Source organism: Cucumis melo, chromosome 6, assembly GCF_025177605.1.
Source record: "Cucumis melo cultivar AY chromosome 6, USDA_Cmelo_AY_1.0, whole genome shotgun sequence".
NCBI lineage: Eukaryota > Viridiplantae > Streptophyta > Magnoliopsida > Cucurbitales > Cucurbitaceae > Cucumis > Cucumis melo.
The window spans coordinates 28,972,929-28,994,777 of NC_066862.1; positions in this window are offsets into that span (position 1 = coordinate 28,972,929).

The following is a 21,849-nucleotide window of genomic DNA, read 5'->3' on the forward strand; positions in this document are numbered from 1 at the left end:
ACATCATGTACAAAGAATCTTTTATTTGGGTAGGCAAATGTAACGATCGTGTATCAAAGAATCTGAAAAAAAAATAGAATTGGATAAGCAAATCTATACGATTATGTAGACAATGTAAACAGCAATCCTGAAAGAAAAATCGTTTAGATTTGGATATTCAAATATAAACAATCATGTAATAAAAATTTTGGGAAAAAAATCACTTCGAAATTATGTGTAGTCAAATCTAAACGACGTAAACAATCGTGAATTGCTTTGTTATAGTTTTTATAAAACCCTTAAATTTTTTGTATTTTCTATTGTAGGGCTATGTTTTTTTTTTTCATTTTCAAAATTGTTCTGCAAATATTTTTCCGTTTTGTTATATATTTTAAAAAACCCCTAAAATTGATCCTAATTGTCTATTTCTCCTCCAAAGTGTTGAAATTTTATTTTAAAATGGTTAAAATCACTTTGTGTAACGACCCAACTCCTTATGCTGAATCGAAGTCATTACTAAATATAGAACAAGTGGTTTAAGTCTAAAAATTTTATTAAAAGCATACGGTTCAAGAAATTCATTTATAAAAACATAAACAAGGTAGTCATGCAAAAATGTAAAAACGTTCGGAAATCCTACTCGGGCCCTATCTACATAAAAGATAGTGAAAAATAAAAAGTACTCAAACTCAAATGCTAAAATCTGAAATAAGAAATAAGCGGAAGCGGTAGTCCCTATGGCCCTCCTCGGTCTCACTTCGGGTCGCTCGCCAGCTTGCCCTTGCCCTTGCCTCGTCCTCTACCTGAAAACATGAAATGGAGAGAATGAGTATAAAAATACTCAGTAAGGGACCCACTACTAGTCCCACTAGGTGCCTGTTAACTTCCTGTTAGAGTCCTGATAACTGGTACCCAATCTCTGGCACGTTCCCGAACACGTGCAATCATGCGCTCCCGTAGGAACGTAACTCTGGTCTTCGGTGCCCGGGGGACACCTAGGACAGTCGGGATGCGAGGACCCCGTCGAGTCACTCGAGTCATGTCTATATCATGCTGGACTGGCGTCCCGTCGGACCACACAGTCCTCAATAGGTGGTGATCCCGAAGGACACCCATGCAGGTACGACTCTAACAGAATCGAGCTAACAGGTACCCTAATTGCAGTATACATACACATGGCATCAGCATATAACATGTCACATAAATCATTTCTACACTCTCCGTCCCGACATTCGTCGTAACCATAATAAATCTTGCCACACATAACAGGCTATAGCACAACTATATCGTCATTTGCATCATACTAACATTTATTTCAGGCATCATACTGTCAATTCTCAATATGCAACATAGGGCATACACAGTCTCATACTTCAAACATGAAACTAGTAGTAGAATCTCTTACCTGGAGATCTACTTGTCGAGTCCTAACCGCGAGGCAGTACGCTTTCCAAGCGACGAAGTCCTAACTGTTTCATAAGTCAAAATTCGTAAATAGGTCGCCAACGACTAACGGTTCAAGACTCAATTGAAATAACTTACCCTAGAGAGGTTGCAGTGCTCGAGCCCCTACTGAAGAAATCCCGCGCTGCAGCAATTTCTTGGTCCAAGACGTCCCTTGAGGAAAAATAATTTAATTTAGACCCAAATTAATTTAACTAACGTCCGAGCATGGAGTCTTACCGGAAAAACCACAATAATTAATTAGATTACCAAAATTTAGGTGGATGGAGCCAAATTAGTCCTGGCGGCTCGGCTGGAAGAAGACAGGACCGGCTCGGCTTGGGCAGACGCGGCTCGGCTCGGTACAGGAAGCTACGCGGGCGGCTCGGCTTGCAACAGGGAGGAGATGCGGCTCGGCTACGCGGAACGCGCGGCGCGGCTTCCCACGCGGACGCGGTTCACACGCGGGGAGGGCCGGACGCGGCGCGGCTTCAGTTTCGGCTTCGGGCGCGCGGACGGTGGAGCGGCTCCGGGTTCGTTCGTCGGCTGGAGTGAAGCGCGGCGGATCGGCTTTGAGCGGCGGCTGCGGGAGACGGCTGGGCGCGGAGCGAAGCGGCTCCCTTCGGCTCGATCGGGTGGCGCGGCTGACGGAACTCCTCGGATCGACGCGGCGCTGCGAGCTTCGGCGGATCGGCTTGATCGAAGCGACGCGGCGCGGCTCAGCTACTCTCCTGATCGGAGCGGCGCGGCGTCGGCGGTCCCCCCCTTAGGTCGAAGCGGCGCGGCGGGTTCCGGCTCGGCTGGCGGCTGCGGACTCGGCTGCAGACGCGCGGAGGATGGCTCGGCTTCCCTTCGGCTTGCAGACGCGCTGTGGATCGGCTCGGCGCTTGTCGAAGCTGGCGGCGTGCGGCGTGCGGCGGCGGCGTGCGGCGGCGACGTGCGGCGGCGCGGAGGGTGGCGGCGGCTAGGGTTTCCCTTTTTTTTTTCTTTTCTTCTTTGGGGAGATGAGGAGTCTCACGTCTCCCAATGCCTCTTTTTAAAAGAAATCCCAAAATAAAAAGAATTTAATAGCCCCCTTTTCCTCTCTCTCCACCCTTGACCCTTTCCAAGGCAATTAATTAATTTGCCACTCCATTGATTTACTAATTTACCCCTAACTTCAATAGTTTATAAAAAAGGAAACAACTTTAGTTTAATAAGGATAATATTAACTACACTTAGTATTAATATTATTAGTGGTCCAAAATAACAAAGGAAACCGAAAAATGTTGGGCGTTACAATCTTCCCTCCTAAAAAAAAACTTTCGTCCTCGAAAGTTCTAATCCTCGAACAGCTCGGGGTGCTGGGCTCTAATGTCCTCTTCTTTCTCCCACGTTGCCTCTTCCACTCCATGGTTTTGCCAAAGGATTTTGACCAGTGGAATTTCTCGACTGCGAAGCTTCTTGACCTCCCTTGCCAGGACCTCGACAGGCTGCTCCTCGTAGCTCAGATTCTCGCTAACCTGCAGTGGCTCGAAGTCCACCACATGTGTTGGGTCTGCGACATATTTCCTCAGCATGGAGATATGGAATACGTCGTGCACTGCAGCAAACGATGGGGGTAGCGCCAAGCGGTAAGCCACGGGGCCAATCCGCTCCAATATCTCGAACGGCCCTACGAAGCGTGGGCTCAGCTTCCCCTTCTTTGCGAACCTCAGAACACCCTTCATGGGTGCAACCTTCAGAAAGACCATATCTCCCACTTCAAACTCGAGGTCCTTACGTCGTACATCAGCGTAACTCTTCTGTCTGCTCTGGGCTGTCAGCATACGAGCTCGGATCTTCTGTATGGCTGCGTTGGTCGTCTGCACTAATTCGGGGCCTAGCATCCTCTGCTCTCCAACCTCGCCCCAGCAGACAGGGGATCTACAGCACTTGCCATACAGAGCCTCGAACGGTGCCATACCGATAGTAGCCTGGTAGCTGTTGTTATAGGCAAACTCCATCAGATGCAGATGGGAGTCCCAACTTCCTGAAAACTCTAATACGCAGGCTCGCAGCATGTCTTCTAAAATCTGGTTCAATCTCTCTGTCTGACCATCAGTCTGAGGGTGGAATGCCGTGCTGAAGTCCAACCTTGTACCTAATGCAATTTGAAGTCCTTTCCAGAACTTCGATGTGAAACGGGCGTCTCTGTCTGAAATGATGGATACGGGTACTCCATGTAGTCTCACAATCTCTGTCATATATAGCTGCCCCCACTTACTGGCAGTGTAAGTGGATTTCCCTGGCACGAAATGGGCCGACTTCGTGAGTCTGTCGACCACGACCCAGATCACCGTGTAGCCCCTTAGGGTCTTGGGCAGTCCCGTAATAAAATCCATCGACACACTCTCCCACTTCCACCCTGGCACACTCAAGGGTTGCAACAATCCTGCTGGATGCTGCCTAGGTGCCTTCACCTGCTGGCACACCAAGCATCTACTGACAAAGTCTGCCACATCCCTCTTCATGCCCCTCCACCAATAGACACTCCTTAAGTCCTGGTACATCTTCGTACTCCCAGGGTGCATGGTAAACGGGGAACTGTGAGCCTCAGTCAAAAGCTCCGTCTTAACTGCGCTGTCTTCCGGCACACACAGGCGTCCTTCAAACATAAGGCCATCGTCAGAGGATATGGAGAAGCCTTCACCTTGCTCTGTCTCTACCACGCGACGCTTCTCTGCCAAGTAAGGGTCATTCAGCTGAGCAGCAATGATCTTTTGCCTCAAGGTTGGCTGAACTGTCAACTGAGCCAACTGTGCGGTAACCTCACCTACTGAGACTGCAATCTCTGCCCTCTCAAAGTCCCTGAGTAAGGGGGTCTGCTTGGTGATTAGCGCTGCTGAATGTGCAACTTTCCTACTCAGCGCATCAGCCACTACGTTTGCTTTACCTGGGTGGTATAGGATCTCGCAGTCGTAGTCTTTCACCAACTCAAGCCACCTCCTCTGCCTCATGTTCAACTCCTTCTGGGTGAAGGAGTACTTCAGGCTCTTATGATCGGTGTAAATCTGAATCTTCTCACCGTACAGATAGTGCCTCCATATCTTCAGTGCAAAGACTACAGCTGCCAACTCCAAGTCATGGGTAGGGTAGTTCTGCTCATGGATCTTCAACTGGCGGGAGGCATAAGCAACTACCTTACCCTGCTGCATCAGGACACAACCTAGTCCCTTCTTGGAGGCGTCACTATAGATTACAAAGTTTCCCGAACCATCGGGCACTGTCAGGACCGGTGCAGTCACTAGCTTCTGTTTGAGCTCCTGAAAGCTCCTCTCGCAAGCTGGGCTCCAGACAAAAGGGGTTCCCTTCCTGGTCAACTGGGTCAACGGGCTGGCTATACGTGAGAAGTCTTCCACGAACCTCCTGTAGTAACCTGCCAAGCCCAGAAAACTTCGAATTTCACTAACCGTGGACGGTCGGGTCCAGTTGGTCACCGCTTCAATCTTTGCGGGATCTACTGAAACTCCCTCACTGGAAACCACATGGCCAAGAAACGTCACCTTCCTTAACCAGAATTCACACTTGGAGAACTTGGCATACAACTTGTTGGCTCGAAGGGTCTCCAAAACTTGGTGTAAGTGCTCCTCGTGCTCAGCCTCAGTTTTTGAGTAAATGAGGATGTCGTCAATGAAGACTATGACGAACGAGTCTAGAAACTCCTTAAACACCCTGTTCATCAGATCCATGAATACTGCAGGAGCGTTAGTCAAGCCGAAAGACATCACAACGAATTCGTAATGTCCGTACCTCGATCGAAAGGCCGTCTTGGGGATGTCACCGTCCCTAATCCTCAACTGGTGATAGCCTGATCGCAGGTCGATCTTGGAGAAGACGGTGGCTCCCTGCAACTGATCGAACAGGTCATCAATCCTGGGCAAGGGGTAGCGGTTTTTGACTGTCACCTTGTTCAGCTCTCGGTAGTCAATACAAAGGCGCATTGACCCATCCTTCTTCTTCACGAACAATACTGGGGCTCCCCCAAGGCGACACACTGGGCCGGATGAAGCCTTTGTCCAGCAACTCCTGTAACTGGACCTTTAACTCCTTTAGCTCAGCTGGAGCCATTCTGTAAGGGGTCCTCGAGATAGGAGCAGTGCCCGGCTCTAACTCGATGGCGAAGTCTACCTCTCTGGGAGGCGGAAGTCCTGGGAGTTCGTCTGGGAAAACGTCGGGGTACTCTCTTACCACTGGTTCGGAAGATAGGGAAACTTCTGGCTCTCTCACATCCACTACGCTTGCCAAAATACCCCAAGTACCCTGGCTGAGTAGTTTACTAGCCTTCATGGCTGAGATGACCTTGGGTATACATACCATGCCTGCCCCCCTGAATTTGAAACTAGCCTCGGAGGGAGGGTTGAAGACAACTTCCTTGCCATAACAGTCTATATTGGCATGGTTGGCTGACAGCCAATCCATGCCTAGTATCACATCAAAATCCTGCATGTCTAACACTAGTAAGGTCACGTCTAACATACGATTTGCTATCTCTACCCGACATGCCTTTATTTGTTCTTTGGATAACAGGACCTCCCCAGATGGAGTAGAAACCGACAAAACACTACCCAAAGGCTCTACCTCTAAACCCACATGCTGAACGAAAACGGAGGATATAAACGAGTGGGATGACCCAGAGTCAAATAGCACAAAAGCATAGTGCCCCAAAATTGGGAGCGTACCTGTCACCACAGTGCCAGCTCGCTCGGCCTCCTGCCGGGTAGTGGCGAAAACTCTCCCCTGCTGGGCCGCAGAAGGCTGGGGCGGTGTCGTCTCAAAGGGTTTCCGAGGACACATATCAGCAGTGTGCCCCGGCTGTCTGCACCTAAAGCAGACTCCACTTCCAGCCAAGCAACGACCTCCGTGGACTCTCCCGCAGGTAGTACAAGCGGGTAGCTCTCTCAGAGTCCTCCCGGCTGCTGCAAGCTCCCGTCGGTGTCTCTGGAAGACACCTCCTGACCTCAGTGTTCGCTGCGGTGCTACGTCAGGCTGCGTCTCAACCTTTCTCTTCTGTCCCAAGGCTGACCCTCTGCCGGCAGCCTTAGACGCATCGGCTCTCTCAGGCAGGCTCAAATCCAGTGCTATACGTAGTGCATCAGCATGCGTGGCTGGGCGGAGGGCTCTGACAATGCCCTGAAGGTCTAGCCTGAGTCCTCTAACAAATTTCTCCGTCCTGGCAGCCTCATCTCTTACCATATCGGGAGCAAAGCGGGACAGCATATCGAACTCGGCGTCGTACTGCTCCACCGTCATGTCGCCTTGCTCCAAGTTTAGGAACTCTTGCAGCTTGGCGTGCTTCACATTGGCGGAGAAAAACTTAGCATAGAAGTTCTCCTTGAACTGCTCCCATGTTATTTTGCTTACATCGCCCCCTAGCATTCTCTCCGCGGTCTCCCACCAGGCGGTGCCCCTGTCCTCCAAGAAGAAGACTGCACACTGCACCTTCTGGTCTTCTGGGCACTTCATGTACCGGAAAATAGTCTCTATGGACGTCAACCACATTTGGGCCTTTGTGGGGTTGTCCATGGATCCGTCAAAGGTCTTGGGATTATACTTCCTGAAATCCCGTAAGTGTTTCGCCTCGGCCGACAGTTGAACTGGTACTGGTTGAGCTTCCTCAGGGGCTGGAGGAGCGACGGCCTGAGCCTGAACAGGGGCGGCCTGGGCCTGAGCAGGGGCGGCCTCGGCCTGAACAGGGGCGGCCTCGGCCTGAACAGGGGCGGCCTGGTTCTGCTGGGCGGCAAGGAAAGGCGCCAAAGCAGCTTGCAGCATGTCCTGATAACGCTGCTCCATTGCGGCGAGATCCGCCTGGGTGACCGGTGCGTTTGGGTCGACTGCCGGTGCAACAGGTGGCGCCTCCGGCTGGCCACGACCGGCTCCTCTGCCTCCCCTACCACCTCCTCGGCGTGTACCTCTACGTGGCGGCATTCTCCCTAAAATTCACCAACAAACTTTTCACCACAAGAACTTAACACCCTATATCTAGGTCTTAGACTATTCAGGCAAAATTGTAATCTTAACATTAGCAAGGCTTTAGACATACCTGGCGAGTGCCGAAGGACCGTATAGCCATAGGGTGAAGTAAAACCAAACAAAAATGACTTACATCGTAGGTCAGTCTACAGAACCTAAAACACTGTGCTCTGATACCAACTGTAACGACCCAACTCCTTATGCTGAATCGAAGTCATTACTAAATATAGAACAAGTGGTTTAAGTCTAAAAATTTTATTAAAAGCATACGGTTCAAGAAATTCATTTATAAAAACATAAACAAGGTAGTCATGCAAAAATGTAAAAACGTTCGGAAATCCTACTCGGGCCCTATCTACATAAAAGATAGTGAAAAATAAAAAGTACTCAAACTCAAATGCTAAAATCTGAAATAAGAAATAAGCGGAAGCGGTAGTCCCTATGGCCCTCCTCGGTCTCACTTCGGGTCGCTCGCCAGCTTGCCCTTGCCCTTGCCTCGTCCTCTACCTGAAAACATGAAATGGAGAGAATGAGTATAAAAATACTCAGTAAGGGACCCACTACTAGTCCCACTAGGTGCCTGTTAACTTCCTGTTAGAGTCCTGATAACTGGTACCCAATCTCTGGCACGTTCCCGAACACGTGCAATCATGCGCTCCCGTAGGAACGTAACTCTGGTCTTCGGTGCCCGGGGGACACCTAGGACAGTCGGGATGCGAGGACCCCGTCGAGTCACTCGAGTCATGTCTATATCATGCTGGACTGGCGTCCCGTCGGACCACACAGTCCTCAATAGGTGGTGATCCCGAAGGACACCCATGCAGGTACGACTCTAACAGAATCGAGCTAACAGGTACCCTAATTGCAGTATACATACACATGGCATCAGCATATAACATGTCACATAAATCATTTCTACACTCTCCGTCCCGACATTCGTCGTAACCATAATAAATCTTGCCACACATAACAGGCTATAGCACAACTATATCGTCATTTGCATCATACTAACATTTATTTCAGGCATCATACTGTCAATTCTCAATATGCAACATAGGGCATACACAGTCTCATACTTCAAACATGAAACTAGTAGTAGAATCTCTTACCTGGAGATCTACTTGTCGAGTCCTAACCGCGAGGCAGTACGCTTTCCAAGCGACGAAGTCCTAACTGTTTCATAAGTCAAAATTCGTAAATAGGTCGCCAACGACTAACGGTTCAAGACTCAATTGAAATAACTTACCCTAGAGAGGTTGCAGTGCTCGAGCCCCTACTGAAGAAATCCCGCGCTGCAGCAATTTCTTGGTCCAAGACGTCCCTTGAGGAAAAATAATTTAATTTAGACCCAAATTAATTTAACTAACGTCCGAGCATGGAGTCTTACCGGAAAAACCACAATAATTAATTAGATTACCAAAATTTAGGTGGATGGAGCCAAATTAGTCCTGGCGGCTCGGCTGGAAGAAGACAGGACCGGCTCGGCTTGGGCAGACGCGGCTCGGCTCGGTACAGGAAGCTACGCGGGCGGCTCGGCTTGCAACAGGGAGGAGATGCGGCTCGGCTACGCGGAACGCGCGGCGCGGCTTCCCACGCGGACGCGGTTCACACGCGGGGAGGGCCGGACGCGGCGCGGCTTCAGTTTCGGCTTCGGGCGCGCGGACGGTGGAGCGGCTCCGGGTTCGTTCGTCGGCTGGAGTGAAGCGCGGCGGATCGGCTTTGAGCGGCGGCTGCGGGAGACGGCTGGGCGCGGAGCGAAGCGGCTCCCTTCGGCTCGATCGGGTGGCGCGGCTGACGAAACTCCTCGGATCGACGCGGCGCTGCGAGCTTCGGCGGATCGGCTTGATCGAAGCGACGCGGCGCGGCTCAGCTACTCTCCTGATCGGAGCGGCGCGGCGTCGGCGGTCCCCCCTTAGGTCGAAGCGGCGCGGCGGGTTCCGGCTCGGCTGGCGGCTGCGGACTCGGCTGCAGACGCGCGGAGGATGGCTCGGCTTCCCTTCGGCTTGCAGACGCGCTGTGGATCGGCTCGGCGCTTGTCGAAGCTGGCGGCGTGCGGCGTGCGGCGGCGGCGTGCGGCGGCGACGTGCGGCGGCGCGGAGGGTGGCGGCGGCTAGGGTTTCCCTTTTTTTTTTCTTTTCTTCTTTGGGGAGATGAGGAGTCTCACGTCTCCCAATGCCTCTTTTTAAAAGAAATCCCAAAATAAAAAGAATTTAATAGCCCCCTTTTCCTCTCTCTCCACCCTTGACCCTTTCCAAGGCAATTAATTAATTTGCCACTCCATTGATTTACTAATTTACCCCTAACTTCAATAGTTTATAAAAAAGGAAACAACTTTAGTTTAATAAGGATAATATTAACTACACTTAGTATTAATATTATTAGTGGTCCAAAATAACAAAGGAAACCGAAAAATGTTGGGCGTTACACTTTGATCATTTTCAAAATAATTATGAAATGAATTTTAACTATTCTATACCGATTTTGATAAATGAAAACTAGATTTAAAAGCGTAAAATTATAAATCAATCATTCTTTTTGAGTGATTTTGAGGGTGATAAAAATGATTTTAATAATTTTAAAATTCCTTCCAAAAAAATAGTTTATTACATGATAAAAAATGATTTTAAAACTATAAAAAAAAAAAAAAAAAAAAAAAAAAAAAATCTATCTCGAAACACATTTTTAACCGCACAAAATCAATGAATTAATATTTAAATTTTACATTAAGCCAAAAGTAGTTTTAGAAGTGTTGAATAAATGAGAAGACAAAAGATAAAGTTGTAATAGTGGAATGACACACCAAAAGCTATAATATATTATATTATGATAGACTATACTTAAATCCATGAGTTTAAAGTAATCTTATAAACAGCATTATTTAGAGCTTTGGTAGTTGGGGTGACACATCTTTACTCTTAATATAAAAACATAACACATCACATATGATGCAATTCCTATTAGCATTATTATCATTATTATTTTATTTACCCCTAATGATCATCTAGATGCCTTTATTTAAAGCTTCATTGAAACCATGGAAACCCTTTAAATGATATTTAATTAATTGATTTCTTTTATATATATAAAGAATCAACATTATGATATTCTTTTAATTAAAATAATTAATATAAGGACAAAAGCAAGGTATATTTAGGTTCATTGCTTTTGGTTCTTGGTGTCTCCTTGATTACATACAAAACAAAAAATATATGTTTTTTAATATATACATTAACATTTATAATAATCAACCAATAAGGGTTTTTTTTCCTTCTTTTCTTTCCTTATAATAATAATAATAATAGGGAAACTTTTTTTTTAATTTCTTTTAGCAAGCCAATAATGCTATTTCTTCTAACATGGATTTTTTTTATTTTTTTTTATTTTATAACTAACCAATGAGGTGATTCTTTTTTATTATTTTTTGGGTTTTGGGTCTTTTGTATTTTATGAAAGTATTAAATTTTCAAAAGAAAAATATTAATTTGTCCTTTTTTTTCTTTTGCTTGATTTTGCTTTTTCTTTTGCTCATTTTTTTTTTTATTTTTGGAAAATTTGCTTTATTTTACTTTGGAGTTGAATTTTCTGTCTTTTTCAAAAGAAACAAATAAATATTTTTTTTAGGAAAAATAAAAGTTAAAAAAAAAAAAAAGCTGTAATTTTGTGAGTGTATAGAGAGTGTTTCACATTTGAAGGACATGCTTCTCCATGGGAAACACACGTGTGAGGCACGTGATTATCACGTGATCATTACCACCACGTAGGATCTTTTTTTTTTTTTTTTTTTTTTTGCTTAATGTTTATTTATTCAAAAATAATAATGACAAAATTATTTACTCATTGTATAAAAAATCATATTTTGTCCACTCTGTTATTTTTAAAGTTAAAAATACTTTTAATAAATTTTAAATTTTTGAAAAAAATAAATTTAATTTTGTGGTTTTGTTAAACAAAATTTTAAATTTATATTTATATTGTATTTTTAAAATTTTTGAATTTGTTGGTAATTTAGTAGATAATATTAATTAGATTAATGAATTTAATAGGAATTTAAAATTAATTAGATTGATATTTTTAACTTAATTAAAAGAGGTACCAAACCTATTATAATATCAAATCATATATACTTTTTTAATTAACATTAGATTAGTATTATTATTCCATATACCTAATTGAATAGTTAATCAAAATTGATTCTCATGAGCCAACAAAACCATATAACTAAACCAAACAAATATATTTATCTATAAACAAATACAAGCATCTAATGCTTAGAATATAGTTCTCATAATGCACATATAATCACATATATTCAACACTAAAATATTTAATATTCATATATATAAAAGAAAAAAGAATCAAAAAAATCTATAAAATAAACAAAAGATAAACTATAAAATAGAAAGGCAAAAAAAAAAAAAATCCCTTTTATAAAGATTCTCTTCTCATTTCAATTGCTCATGATAAAATCATCATATGTATATACTTCCAATCAAAAGTTATAAAGAAAAATGTAGAAGTATATTTATAATCATCAAATTTTTTTTAAAAAAAAGTGTAATAAATTTAATTATAATTTATTTTTTGAAAAATCCTCTCTTTTTAATTTTTTTTTATAATATGTCGTCGGTGTACAAATGATATTTAAAAGGTATTTGATTTTTATTTAAATTTATAAGTTTTTGTAAGAGATTTATGACCTTATATTAATTTCATTTTCATTAGAAATAAATCTTATCAAAACTCGTAAATTACTTGATTTGTTTGTTTTTTCTAAAATTTATACCATTAAATTACGTTTGATTCAATGTTAATATATTTAAAAGAACCACACAAAATAAAATAAAATATTACAAGCTCAAAGTATGTAAACGTACGTTTTATTTATTTTTTTTCATTTATTTAAACTTCCGTGTAGTGTCTCAAAAACATAACACTATTCGGTTTTCTTTTATCATTTTAAACTTAGTATTGATATCAAATTACGGTATCAATAATAATATTTTACAAATTTGACCCAATAAAATGACGTATATATGTATGTATATATACATATATAATATATAGTTTTATTATTATATGTAATAGTTGGTATCTTAGGTAAACCACCAAAGAAAAATGTAGTTGTTAGACCACTTGCATTGCATTATACAAGACTCCAAAGTCATTGGACTATTTCAAAAATGTTCACATCTTAATAAATGCATTGTCTAAATAAATAAATTGTCACAGTCGAAGTTGATCATTAAACAATAATAATAAAATAAAAAATAAATTTAAAATTCAACGAAACTAAATATAAGAATTACGTTTAGAAATTTCTTAAATAGAATAAAAAAATAAGTTTCAACGTGTGTAAAGACCGATTGTTTATAAGGATCAATGATTCTTATTTTTCATATGAAAAGAGAAAAAAGAAAAGTTGATAGGAGTGATTTAACATATTGTCATAGTATTTTACAACGTTTGATCTGATGCTCAATAAAAGAAAGATCGAGATGTACGTATACCTAGACATGATGAAATACCATTGTATTTATATAACCAAGAAATGATTGTTATCATGCATAAAAAGGAGTGAGGTTGATTATAGACCTATGCAGAAGGAGGTCGAGCTATTAATGAGATATTATTCATGAAAGAACGAACCCCGTGTTCGAGACTTAGATCTAGAATTATATTGGTGAATTAAACATAAATTTGTAGTAATTTATAAAAAAAATGTATTTTAAATAAATTGAAAAGATTCTGAAAAATGAAAATAAGTAATATATGATTCAATATATTTAAATTTTAATTAAAAAAATAAATATAACAATCAAAGTTTAATTTGACTTTATTGGCATCCATCTTTTCCATGAATCTCATAATTCTAATAATTCTTTTAGATACCTTAGTTTTTTTTATTATTATTATTTTATGGTAGCCCTATTTAGATTAAAGTTGTAATTAACTATCCATTTCTTTATTTAAAAAATAGTTGTTGACAAAAATTGTTGAAAATGTTTACAAGTATAATTAAATCTCACCGTCTATCGGTGAAAGATAACGATATACACCAATCTATCTATTAATGTCTATCACTTGACAATAATAAACATCGATATAACTGGATCTTATTATATTTACAATTTGATTCATTTTATTAAAGGAAAAAATAGATTTATAAAACTTACTTTTGTTTTTTTCCTTAAAAAGTAAAAAGGTTCGCCTATGGATATAAATTAAAATATGAATCATTTCGAGGGAATTAATTCTCTTTTATCATGTATTATTTTAATCTATATAATAATTATGTTTTTTTACTTTAATTATTATGTTTCTATTCATTTTTACAGTTGTTTTTAGTAATTATCGTGTATAATATTTGTAGTAAGCTTTGCATTAATATCATGTTCCTGTTCTTAGGCGTGATCATGTTAGTGAAAGCTTTTATTATGCAGTAGAATATCGGGCGATATAAAAATTATTAGTCCTTTTATTAACAACTTGCTACAACACAAGCGTACAACTTACAATTTAAAGAACTGCAAAACTTAAGCTAACTATTACTATATACGTGACACATCAAGTACTTAGCAATGGCCTTCTCTTGCTTCGCCTACCAACACTTCTTCTTTTAACCTAGGAAGGAAAAACTTAAAACGTAAGCTAATAGCTTAGTGAGCGACAAGGACTTAGAAATATATTTTGAGGAACATACTTGCACACAATAAAAGTTTTCTTATTTTCAGAAGCGTCGTCTTAACGCCTCATTAAATGTTAAACAGCATAATAGTCACATTAGTCTCTACTTATTTCTGATATTGAACCTTCCTGATCGACGTAGGGACCATTGTGATGATTACTACTCCATCATCAGCATCTCTACGGGACCCTCATTCAATACTAGTTGCTTCGGCGATCCCTATGAATTTTTTTTTCTCTTATCCTTCTTTTAGGTAGCTCTAAAAAAGTTGTGGTTTGCCTTGTATTATTCTAGACTTTAATTTTCTCGTTTGCACTCTTTGAGGAGAGTTGTTTGGTAATTTCTTGGAAGTTTTTTTTCAAAAAAAAAAAAAAAAGAGGGAATTCTAGAAGTGTATTAATTGCATCACTTATAATTTTTATAAGTCGATCAATTTAGATTTTTCCCTATAAATTTATTTTAAAATATATAGTTAATAAACAACTTTCACATAAAGAACAAGTTCCAAAAAGATTTGTTACTCAGCTTAGTGGATCAATTGTAACAAGACCGATAACCATGAACGGATGTCTCCCACAACTCACTAACAATTTTCGTAAAATTAAAAGAATAACAATAAATAAAATTAAATAATCTAAAAGAGAAAATCATTACATTTATATATCTATCTGTAGTGGTCTTTTCACTCTAATATCTACGTGCAAATTCATTATTGCATAGCAATGTTAGTCGACATTCATAGAACGAAAGGAGTAGAAACATTAAGAAACATCTCCTAACCTGTTGGACCACAGGTTGATCTAATTCGTACACCTGTCATGGGACCATTATTAACCAAATTATGTGACGATTTTGTTCGTTGAAGTCTTAGATGGATGACTCTAGCTAGAGTCCCTTGTCATTCCCACTTACGAGGGAGGAGAAGCCAACGGTTTTTTCGTAGAAAAAAGTGTGCTTTCCATCTTCACGGTAACAGACGAAATATACGTACGTACAGTGATAATATTTTTTATAATGATTAAGAAGTCTATGTTACAATGTATTCAAATAGTTGAAATGGAAATTTTAGAGACCCATAGACTTAAGTTGCTCTCCCCCATTCCTAACCCATGGTTTTGGTTAAAGAAATGGGGGAAAGGGTTGTTCTTGAGGTTTCCAATTTGTCTTATTTTGGTGACATAATTGAATGGGGAGTGAAAGGGAAATGCAAATTAATAAAGCAATGTCTCTTTGTGCAAATTGATCCCATTAGCTTTTGCTATTTGGTCCCTTTCTTCTTTCTTTCTTTTCTTTTTCCTTTTATTATTTAAGTGACAAAGATATATATATATATATGTGTGTGTGGGTCAAATCACATCCATTCCCACTCTCTCCTTTTTTTTTTTCTCTAGTCAATTTTATGTCTCTTTCTAAACAGCTAAGCCAAGGCTATTCCATTCCATTATTATACATTCTTGAATTAGGGTTTAGAAAATCAATCAAATATCTAAAATAATTCAATTAATTATTTTAAAATTTAACTACGTTTAATTTTGATTTCTATACTTTTAAAAGATTCATTTTAGTCAATTTTGATTCAACATTTTAAAAAATACCGTTGGACTCAAAATGAATGAAACAAGAACTAAATCGATACTTAAACATATCGTTAATTATAAACTTTGGGTAAAAATTTTGTATATGCTTTATCTTTCACCATTTGCACACACATCTCTAAAATTTATATATCTATATATATATATTTTTTTTTTTTTTTGCCTATATCTTGGTTCTTGTGTTTTTTCAAGTGTTGTCCATTTTCACTTTGTTTCTTCTAAATTTAAAATGTTTGGTTTGATTTGTGCATTTTTCAAAAGTTACATTTTAGACTATTTTCTTTTTATCTTATCTTTCAAAAAAAAAAACCCCAAATTATTATTATTTTAAAGATTCCCATAATTTGTATCGAAGAGTTCTCGTTAAATATGGTATGAGTTATTATATTGTCAATAAAGATTTTTTCTTACACCACAATAATATAGTATAGACTAAATTATAAAAACACTTATAATTTAAAGTTGGACATTGGTTTTACTAAAATATACTCCTATGCTTTCAAATTTTTCAATAACATTCATAATCATGTCAAAATTTTTGTTCTTTTAGAATTTTCGACAAAAATTCAAACTTAAAATTATACTATTGATGTATTACCTAAAACAATACAATATAGTGATCCAAATTTCAATTATTTCTATGTAATAGTGAGTTTTTATTTGAAATTTGAAATTATTTATATTTTAAATTTAGTTTTGAATTGTTTATGAAAGTTCGAACAATTTTACACCTTCGAAAAATTAAAAATATTTTAAAAATAAAAGGTAAATTTATAAGATATTTTATATGTATATTATTTTTAAAATATAAATTCTTTAAATTTTCAAACAAAAATTGAGACTTAAATTATGGGTCGGATGATTTAAAATGATACGATGATTAATTTCTTTTTTATTTTACTACCATACTATTCCAAAATTTCGAGTTTCGTTTAAATTTAATTATTTTTACTCTATTTAAATTTTTTTAAAATGATAAAAATTAAATTACATTTTTCTATAATATAACCCATTATGATTGTTTGATTTATATTTGAGATATTGTACAAATTATTTCTTTTCCTTTTTTTTTTCTTTTAGGAATAGGTGTTATACAAGTCATTATCACCTTACATGAAACATTATTATAAAAAGAAATGGAGTAAAGAACATTGAAGTTTTCCCTAATTATGTCATTTATTGAAAATTAGGGATGGCAAAAAAAAAAAAAAATTATTGCTAGTCGGTCCCTCTTGAGGACCACACCATGGGGACCAATATCGAAATTTAATGAAAATTTTCATACGAGAAAGAGTTGAATCGATATGAACTCTCCAAACATCAAATTATTATTCATATTTTATTTGATAATTTTGATTTAATTTTAGTAATTTTCAATTTTATTCTTTTTACGAGCTTTTTTTTTTAAATCCTTAAGTTGTTTCAAAAGTTAAGTTTTATGATAATGTATTTTAAATTTAGCAAGAAGCTTCTTGGATTTGGTAATTTATGTGTTGAACTCCACGTTAAAACATAATATGATAGATCGTTTTATTCGTAAAATGTCCGAATTTTTGACCTAATGAAAAATTAGTTCTTGTTTTAAGATATCGAACTTAAAATAGACACACAATTTTTTATGATTGCAATCGTATTGATTTGCGATTTTAATGATAAGAATCGAGGGTTCTCTAATTCAAACGATTCTTAATTTCAATTAAGAAAACTTTAAAATTATCTATTTAAGTATAATCAGATAGGTGAATGAATTTTGGAGTAAAAGTAGAATTTTAGTTCCAGAATTGATCTAATTTACTTCTGATTTCTGAGTTTCAAGAAATATAAATTTTTTAACTTAATCTTAGTCTCTAAATTTTAAAATATTTATTGTATTTAATTTTATTTTTATTATCTCTAATTTTAAAATTTATACTTTTTAACCTTCTTATTTGGTTGAATACTAATTTTAGTGTTGATATCTAACAAATTTTAAAATTAATTTGAAAAAAAAAATACTGTTTAAAATATTTAAAAATTCCGGAAATTGAGGTCATTTTTTAATTACAAAAATAAGATTTAAAATTAAAAAGAAAATGTAATAAATGAAATTCGACGAATCTGGAAACAAGAAACATAAATATAATAATAAATGGCATGAATTTAATTAACTGACGTGGCTATCCAACATCCACGTGGCGATCTATTGGGGACCTCGAAGGCAGCGGTGGCATCAAATTTCTGTGCCACCTGGTAAAGTAATGAGCAATCGGAAAAAGGACAGGAACCGGGTAGCGGGCAGGAGAGAGCGATCACTGACGTACGACAAATCGTCTGGGAAAAGAATGGGACTGGGCGACGTGTCGTTTGGAGGAGAAGAACACGACAAACGAATCTGGGAAGAGTGAAACCGCGGGTTCTGGGCCCCATTTATTTATTTATTACTCTTTTTATTTCTTTTATCTTTCTTTAGTACTTCTCCCCATTTGCACTTCCTAGAGCGTGTACTACACCTCCTTTACACCATTCCCGTAACAATGGTAGGGTTAGTGGTATGATAATATGTGTACTACACCTCCTCTACACCATTCCCGTAACAATGGTAGGGTTAGTGGTATGATAATATAATCCAAACCGTCCCTAACAATTTAGTTCTTTTACTCTAAATTAGGCTTTTAGAGAAGTCTAAGGAACAATATTCCACGATAATGATAGAGTAAAATATCTCTTAAGAAATTGAATAGTAATCAAACGAAATTCAATTATTTCAACTCGGTCGTCGTTTCAAAAACTTAAAATGTTACGACTTAAATATCTCGTATGTTCCAATATTATTGAATATGATCAACAACCAAATGTCAACAAAGTGAGACTTTCATACTACACATATTGTTCTTTAATTCATTTGTTTGACGTTTTTCTTTAATCAATAGCCTACTTTTAACTAATGGTTTAGCACTTAAAAGACAACTTACTCGTTTATTTGAGATTGAAATTTTATATCTCCATCTACACTTAGAAATAATAATTAGCATTTTCAAATAAATTCATAAATTTAAGATATAATTTGATAAATTTTAAAAACAATGATGAAAATTTTGAATTAAAACGTCTTTCTTAGTCCTTATACTTTAGTTATTTTTAATTCTCTAAGTTTCGTTTATGTATTTTCAAAATATGATGATATGATATGAAAGAAATATATAATTAAAGAATGGTATTAAATGACAAAGAAAAAAAATGAAATGAAAATTAGAAAAAAAGAAGAAGAAGAAGAAGAAGAAGAAAAAAAAAAAAGTAATTAAAGAGCATTAAATGAGACCCGTGAACTCATAAACCAAACTCTTTTGTTGATTTCATCAAAGTCTACGCCTTTAGACTTCTTTCCCTTCCCCTCTCTTTTTCTCTTTGACTCCAAACTAATTACCCTTTTTCTTTTTCCTTTTTTCTATTTTCAAATTATATATATATATATATTTATAAATAATTACAATTTTTTTTGTGAAACATAATATGTGTATATCTTCTAAACTAGTAGTTTTCTTTTTAAGAAATCAATATTAAATCAATAGCGGATTTAAAGTACAAAAACCAAAATGATATTTTTAACGATTGGTTTTAGGAAACACTTTTAAATTTATAATGATTCGGTCCTACAAATCAATATTTGTATTATAGTTTTTTTTTCTCTATTAAATCCTTAATAAATCAACATTTTTAAAATTTTTTATTAGACATATATTTAAATCGTATTTCTAGTAGAGCTATGAACTTTTACTTTTGTATTTAGAATATACTTTCGAATCTTTTTAAAAAAATTTGATAGGAGTAAAATTATAATTTTAAAATTTTATAAATCAAATAGACATAAACCTCAAAGTTTACCTACATAATTTATAATCTAACCTTTTATTAGCATTTCGTCCTCGAATACTAAACATTAAATGATGTAATTGATGAATATTTGAAATTTAAACACTACCATCACTTATGATTCCATATGATTTGTTATTTACTAATCTTTGGAAAATCATTTCGAATTTGTTATTATAAAATATAAAATATTAAAAATAAATTAGGAGGAAACATATTAATTAAATTTTAAAAAAACCTAATAGATATTTTATCTATACCTCTTCATGTATACTTTGGAGGGTACACATCATAAAGGTTTAGATATTAAGATTTTAATATATTTTAAATCATATTTAATTTTAGCCACAAATAATCAAAGTTGTGGAAAAAATAGTCCCACAAAAAAAAAAGAGAAGAAAAATCAATTCATCTAAATTAAACAAAAGCAAATACTCATATAGTATAAGAAATCAACACTCACAAAGACAATGTCCCTTTAGTAAAAGTTGTGCTTAGACTTCATTACACACATCTTTAGAAAAAAAAAACAAAAAAAAACAAATGACATTTAATTAATTAAGAAGGGTATTAAATACTTTTCTTGTTTTTTTTTTTTTCCATAAAAAAAGTGTGATGGTTCATTCGAAGAAGGTATCGTATGTGTTACGAGTCAAAGCATCGATCATGTTAAATGTCTCATGCTTCTACAATGATACAGTTGAAAAAGCTTCATCTTTTGCTTTCTCAATAATAATTAAGACTTTGAATAGATTAAATTCATATACCACCTATTTGATATATCAAAACTGGTTCACTTTCAAAAGAAAAAGAAAAAAAATCGATTTTTTTTTTATAAAAAGAATCTGATTTTACATAAAATGAGATTTTTTAAAGCTCGATAATATACGAAATAGGCGAATGTTCCTAACTTAATAAGGGATCGTTTGGGTCAAAGATTATCTATGACTATAATAATCATCTCTTGCAACAGTAAAATATACGGTTTAAAAGCTTCCAATTAGTTACAGTAAAAACTATTTCAAAACTCTTAATTTACTATAGTATTTATTATTTGACATTCATCATTTTTTTTTTTTTTTTGTTATAGTTTTTACTATTTCCTTATGAAACTAAAATAGTATATACACCAAACACATACTATTATAATTCAAACTAAAATAAATCTATACCCGAAACAAAAATTATTCTAATTAAACTATGATAACTCACTCATTGTTTCAAATACCACCAAAAGTTATACTTCAATTCGCTAATAAACATAAATTTGAAAGGTTATATTATGAGATTAATTACAATATAAAATCAAGAAACATTTAATGTCATTTTGATGGGGTCAACATTTCTTGAGGACCCATGAATAATAGGAACCATTTTATAAAACAAGAAAAACAAAGCCATTAACTTTTGTGAATCTATGGTTGGAAATTTCTAAAATGAATTATAGTATGAAAGTAATAAACTCAATTTTGAAAAAAATAATGATTCTTGGTGGACCTCTATATATATATATATATATATATAATTCTCTTTTGTGTGTAGAGTAAGTTTCCTCTTGTATTGACTGAGAATAATCCAAAGAAGAAGAATTTTCCACAATGCCAAAATGTCAAAGTTAGTTGAAAGTAGCATATAGTAAAAAAAGATTATAGAAACTATAATTACAACATTGAATAAATGGTTTTTTAACCCAGGAAAAAAAATCAATTTATATTATTAAATTTCGAGAATCGTGTCAATTACGGATGGAATAATCTAATTTCATTCATATGTGAAAGTTTAAAAGTTTAATTAATGAAATTTCAAGTCGTACGTACATCGAAAAAATGCAATTGATGGTGTAAATTGATATAAAGTTTAAATAAGTATAAATATCTCAATGTTTAGTTGTATAAATGGACTGCGACATTTATAGATAAAAAAAACATTAAAAAAGAAAGATCGTATGAAATCAATATTTAGATTCAAGAAATTGTGGATGAATTACTCGAAAGGAATATCTAGAAATACATTTATGAGATATAAAGAACAAGTCTAACCCCTTCTATACTTCTTTCTTGGAGGTACCAAACTAAAATATTTAGGTATTCGTTAGGCGTTAAGAACGATAGATGTCACTTGTAATACGTTTAGTTTATGAAATTTTAAGATTCTGTTTAAGTGGTGTTTTTTTTTATAAATTAAGTAGATCTATGCAGTTTCACCCTGCGTCTTTAAATATCTAACGATAATCGATTCCTAAAATTTAAATTTAGTATTGTCTAATAAAACGTGAACTTGTTTTTTTTTTTTTTTTCGTTTTCTTCC